Here is a 6,000-nt window from a genome sequence, read left to right on the forward strand (position 1 = left end):
CATTTGGCGGTTAGATCGCCGAAATACCGAGCTGGCTGGAGGGCCTGCCCACAATGCTCCAAACGTTCCCAATTGGGGAGAGATCCTGCGACCTTGCTGGTCGATGTATGGTTTGGCAAACACGAAGACAAGCAATATAAACTCGCCTCATGTGCGGACTGGCATTATCTTTGCTTAAATTTGAGCCCAGGATGGTTTGCCACGAAGGGCAACAAAACTGGCCGTCGAGTATCGTCGACGTACGCCTGCGCTTTAAAGGTGTTGCGGATGGCAACCAAAGTGGGTCCTGCAGTGAATTGAAGTGGCGCCCCAGACCACCACTGCTGGCTGTTGGGCCGTATGGTGGGCGACAGTCAGCTTGCTATCATTGCCATCCGGGTCACCTCCAGAAGCATCTTCGCTGCTCAACAGTGCTCATTTCGAAGAGGGTCTCATTTCTGAAGGAAGTACTACTCCACTCAATGAGATTCCAGGCCGAAGACGCAAGGATATCGCTATTTGAACGAAAAGACAGTTTTCGGGTCTTGTGCTAGATTTTATTGCAGGTAATTATAATGAGATATCTCAAGTGACATGTGTTGTGCTCTGTAGAAACAGGTCATTCCCACCGCATTTAAGTCTCGGAAGGTGTTCCACTGCCACCATATCCTCTGAATCTGAGAATTTTCTATTGAGTAATCAATCGTCTCGTTATTAAAGAAACAAATGCCGCGTTCGTTCTGCGATGGGGTCGAGAATTGTCAATCGAATAAGCAAATTCTACTCTGCGGAGACAAAAGAGAATCGTTGGCTTTCAGCTATTGATTTGATGATTTTTAAAGTGAGAAGTTACTGCGATATTAAACTGTAGACAACAAGTATTATTTGCAGCTTATGTGGATGAATAGCAATGTGTAACCACTGCTCGACCACATTTTTAAAATCAAGCAGTTTCAGTTAACAAAACTGGAGTGTTGACGATGGAAAGCTGCAGATGTCGTCGATGGCCAAGCAAGTATATATCTGAAATGCTACTCGAACGTTATGAATCACCTTGAAGAAAATGACTTACTGATACGTAACCATCAAGGATTGAGAAAATATCGTTCTTGTGCAACACAGCTAGCTCTTTCTTCCCATGAAGTAATGAGTGCTTTCGACAAGGGATCTCAGATCGATTCCATATTCCTTGATTTCCAGAAGACTTTTGATACCGTTCCTCACAAGCGACTATTAATCAAATTGCATGCATATGGAATATCATCTCAGTTGTGTGACTGTATTCGTGATTTCCTCTCAGAGAGGTCACAGTTTGTAGAGATAGACAGTAAATCATCGAGCAGAACAGAAGTGATATCTGGCGTTCCGCAAAGTAGTGTCATTGGTCCTCTGTTGTTCCTGATTTACATAAATGATCTAGGTGATAATCCGAGCAGCCCCCTTAGATTGTTTGCGATGACGCTGTAATTTACCGTCTAGTAAAATCATCAGACGATCAATTTAGCTTTAAGAAAAGTAAAGGTACCAGACAGGCACTTGGGACGTTGAGTTTGATAATGGAAACAATGGTGAAGAAAAGTAGAAAAACAAGCACATAGGAATAGTCGACCTAGGAAAAGCGTTCGACAATGTAGAATGATGAAAGGTGATCGAATTTCTGAGAAAAATAGGGTTACGCTATAGGGGAAGATGGATAATGTACAATATAATCAATATATATTATAAAAGAAAGTGTAAAATGTGGTGCAGATAAAACTCAAAAACCCGTCCCCCTACGGTCAAGGGAGTTACCTGGTATGGTTATCCTCTGTTCCCCAGCCATGAAGGAGATTCCCGTTTTTACTTGAAGGACTGGGAAATTTCGCCCTCTAGAAATTTTAGAACATTTGAGAACATTCAGGAGTATTCGACCATTCCATAACATTCGAGGGTATTCAAAACATTCCGTAATGCTCTGGAGTCTTCCACAATGATCTGGGATGTTTTGGAATGTCCGAGATTAGTCTGGAACATTCGGGAAGATTCCAGAATGTTTGGAAACATCCAGGAACGTTCCAGATCATCGTGGAACATTCCAGAACACTCTAGAATGTTGTCGGACAAGGGGGTCGAGCGTACTATCCTCTTCTTGCTGCTTCTGTAGTCGATCGGCGAGCTCAGCGAGGTGTACCGTCTATCGACCCTACGCTGTGGCGGCTTTCGTCTGGTCTGCTCGCTTGCATTTGCCCATGCTGTGCTGCAAAACATAAAAAATCTGCTTCACGTCTGTAGAACGACGCACTGAACGTTGCTTTTCGCACTCGCCATAGCATAAGCATGCCGTGACAGATCACCGTCAGCTTCAGTAGTGAAGTTCGCAACAGCCTCGGGGCACTCTTCTTACGGGCTCAAGCTGAACTACCTGTCCCGGAAACCAGGAAAAATGGCGTTGAAAGGAGTCAAAGCGTGTAACTCACAAGTTTTCCATGGAAGGTCTCATCAGCCAACACAATGAATAATTTTCTGATTTGTAGTCCTCTAAGTTTGGTGTTACTGACTTTGGGAAAAATTCTTTCAGTAGGTTGAAAGCCTTAACATTTTTATCAGTGGCTCTTGTAAAATATTATTATCGGTATATCTGAATGACAGAACTGTATATATACCAACTCCAAAAATAGTAGGCGCATCTGGAGAAAATATATCCAATGGAACCAGCAAAATGCTTCAGAATTTGTTTACCGTTACTCATTTAAAAATGACCTGTAGTTTCTTTTGGAAGAAAATAAGTTTTGTTTGTCAGCAAGAGGATCTACAGTGAAGTGTCAAAGAAACTGGTGTACCTATCTAATATAGTGTAGGATGCCTGCGAACCCACAGAAGAGCCGCAAAACGACGTGGCATGGACTCTACTAATGTCTGAAGGAGTGCTAAAGGGAATTGACCCCATGAATCTTGCAGGTCTGTCCACAAATCCGTACGGGTGCGAGGGGGTAGAGATTTCTGAACAGCACATTGCAAGGCACGCCAGATATGCTCAGGAATGTTCATGTCAGGGGAGTTTGGTGGCCAGCGGAAGTTTTCACACTGAGAAGAGTGATCCTGGAGCTACCCTGTCGCAATTCTGTCTCATCGTCCTGCAGGAATTGCCCAAATTCGTCAGAATGCACAAAGGATATGGATGGATGCAGGTGATTAGACAGAACGCTTACGTACGTGTTACCTGTCAGAGTCGTGTCTAGACGTATCCGGGGTCGAATATCACTCCAACTGCACACGCCCCACATCATTAGAGAGCCTCCACCAGCCTGAACAGTCCCCTGCTAACATGAAGGGTCCATGGATTCATGAGGTTGTCTCCATACCCATACACGTCTAACCGCTGAATACAAGCTGAAACGAGACTCGTCCGAGCAGGCAACATGTCTCCAGTCATCAACAGTACCATGTCGGTATTGATGATACTATGCGATTTGTAAAGCTTCGTGTCATGCGGTCATCAAAGGTACACGAGTGGGTCTTTGGCTCCGAAAGCTTTTATCGATGAATGGTTCGCACACCGACACTTGTTGATGGCCCAGTTTTGAAATCTGTAGCACTTTACAGAAGGACTGCACTCCTGTCACGCTGAACAATTCTCGTCAGTCGTCGTTGGTCCCGTTCTTCCAGTCATGTTGGAGATTAGATGTTTTACCGTATTCCTTATATTCATGGTGCATTCGTCAAATCGTCGTATGAGAAACTCCCCACTTCATCGCTGCCTCGGCTTTGCTGTGTCCCATCGTTAGTGAGCCGACTATAACACCGTGTTCAAACTTATTTAAATCTTGATAACGTTCCATTGTAGCAGCAGTAACTGTTCTGTAGCGGCACCACCGTTTAGAACAGGGCAAGTTAGTTTTGTGCGATATTATGAGCACAAGCGACAGCCAGGTGTGGGCTGGGTTGCAGTGGGTTACACATAACAGCAGTTGCGAAGGCAGATAGAGGCCACAGGGTCATAGAACTGCCAGAGAAGGCACACACAGCAGTTTGCATGGCGCAAGTCACAGGCAGAAGGGGGCCACTGGCCAACCTAAGTGTTATGAATACGTGACATGAAGCGGAGCGCTTGGCAAAACAGCCGAGTATAAATAGGTGCCGTTTTCTAACGAGATTCATTCAAGTGTGGCAGCTCTCCTAGACAGCGAGGAGTATCACATCACAGGCTACACGCAGCAACAGATGGGGTGCCGTCGTCCCAGTCCACGGCGGATTGTTGATTCGACCCTCTGAGGCCGACGCAGGGTCTGCAGCCAGCCAGCGGTGGGCCACTCTTCGGCTTGCTACCTTGGACAGTCGTCTCGGCTCCCAACACACGCTGGAGACATCCCAAGGTGAGGGCCACAGGTTCGGATGCCCGATAGCGGGCGCATGCCACCGCAATCTCAGCTATGCCAGGAAGGAAGAAGCAGCAGCAGGAATGGCCTATGGCTCCCGGCAGAGCAGCGCTGAGACCGCGAGGACAGTGGCCGATGAGTCAGCTACTGGCGCAGCCATCCTGACACCATCGGAACTCAGCGGGCCGGCCAAGACCGGCATGACACAGCATTGTGTTGCACAGGATACTGGGGTGCTTCCTCAGCATTTCGGGGCCCTGTGACACAGACTGAGGTGTACAAGGGCACTGAAGTTGGAAACAATAAACTCGCCGTGTTTTTATTTGGCACATCTCGGTAACTACCCATCTACAGTTCTAACAACTGTGTCAGACACTTGTTGTCTCATATAGGCGTTGTCGAATGTAGTGCTGTATTCTGCCTGTTTACATATATCTGTATTTGAATACGCATGCCTATATCAGTTTCTTTGGCGCTTTAGTGTAGATCCATTACAGATAATATAATAATGAATGAGGGATATTCTGGACCGGTTAGAGATAGCAGAGTTTATCAAAGAGTGGATGTGGATCAGATCACATCTTATTAGTCTCAATAACTGACATGTATGCAAATTGGAGAAACCCAAAGAAATCAGTTAGGGTAAAAAAAATGAACACATTTTTAAGGTAAATTTTAGAAGACAACAGTCTCTATCGAATTCGGATTACAAAAAAATGGGAAAATTGAAAACAACTGTAACAAACACAGTGAAGAGGTTCGAGAGAAGGAAAGGAAACACAAAAATGTACAGAAGTAAGAATTTTGACGCAGCTGACAGAAACAGCAATTAAAGAAAAACAAGAAGCTTTCAATTGCCTCAAGAAGCGAGATTTTTACGAAGGTTGGAAGGATGTACGAGACAACATTATGACAGAAATCTCTCTGTATAAAAGGTAATGTCATGACTGACTGACCGACTCATCATCGCCTAGGTCACACCGCTAAGGATAGAAACGTGAAATTTGGCGAAGGTTTCGATCTTATATTGTAGCGTCATTTAAGAAGGGATTTTTGGAAATTCCAACCCTAAGGCAGTGAAATAAGAGATAAAGGGGAGAAACAGGAGATGAAGTGTTTTTTTGAAAAAAATGTTGCTATTAAGGCAATTTTGAAGCTGGACATAAGAAAACTGGTATTTGGTTTCTCGGTCAGAAATAAAGAAATTTTTGAAAATGTAATCTTCTGGATGTGAAAGAGCGGATGAAAGCTTTTTTGAAAATATATCACTAGTAAAGAACATCTACAGTATTATTCAAGTTACATATATGAACACTGGTATTTGGCTTCTTGGTCAGAAACAAAAAAAAAAAATTTGATTTAGCATTTCTGGAAAGTGAATATCTAAGAGGGTGAAATAGAGGATGAGATTTTTTATGAAAATATTTTATTATGAAAGCATTTTTAAAGACAAATCTATAAAAATTTAAATTTGCTTTCTCAGTTAGAAATAAAAATATATGTTTTACTAGTTGTTGGAAAGCAATCCCTATGGGGGTGAAACAGGGAACGGAAATATTTAAGGAAATATTTCATTGTGCAAGCATTTTTGAAGGTAAGTCTATGAAAATTTCTATTTGGCTTCTCTGTCAGAAGTAAAACAAGTGTGTGTTTCTGTTTTGGAAAT

This window comes from Schistocerca gregaria, chromosome 1, assembly GCF_023897955.1.
Source record: "Schistocerca gregaria isolate iqSchGreg1 chromosome 1, iqSchGreg1.2, whole genome shotgun sequence".
Lineage (NCBI taxonomy): Eukaryota > Metazoa > Arthropoda > Insecta > Orthoptera > Acrididae > Schistocerca > Schistocerca gregaria.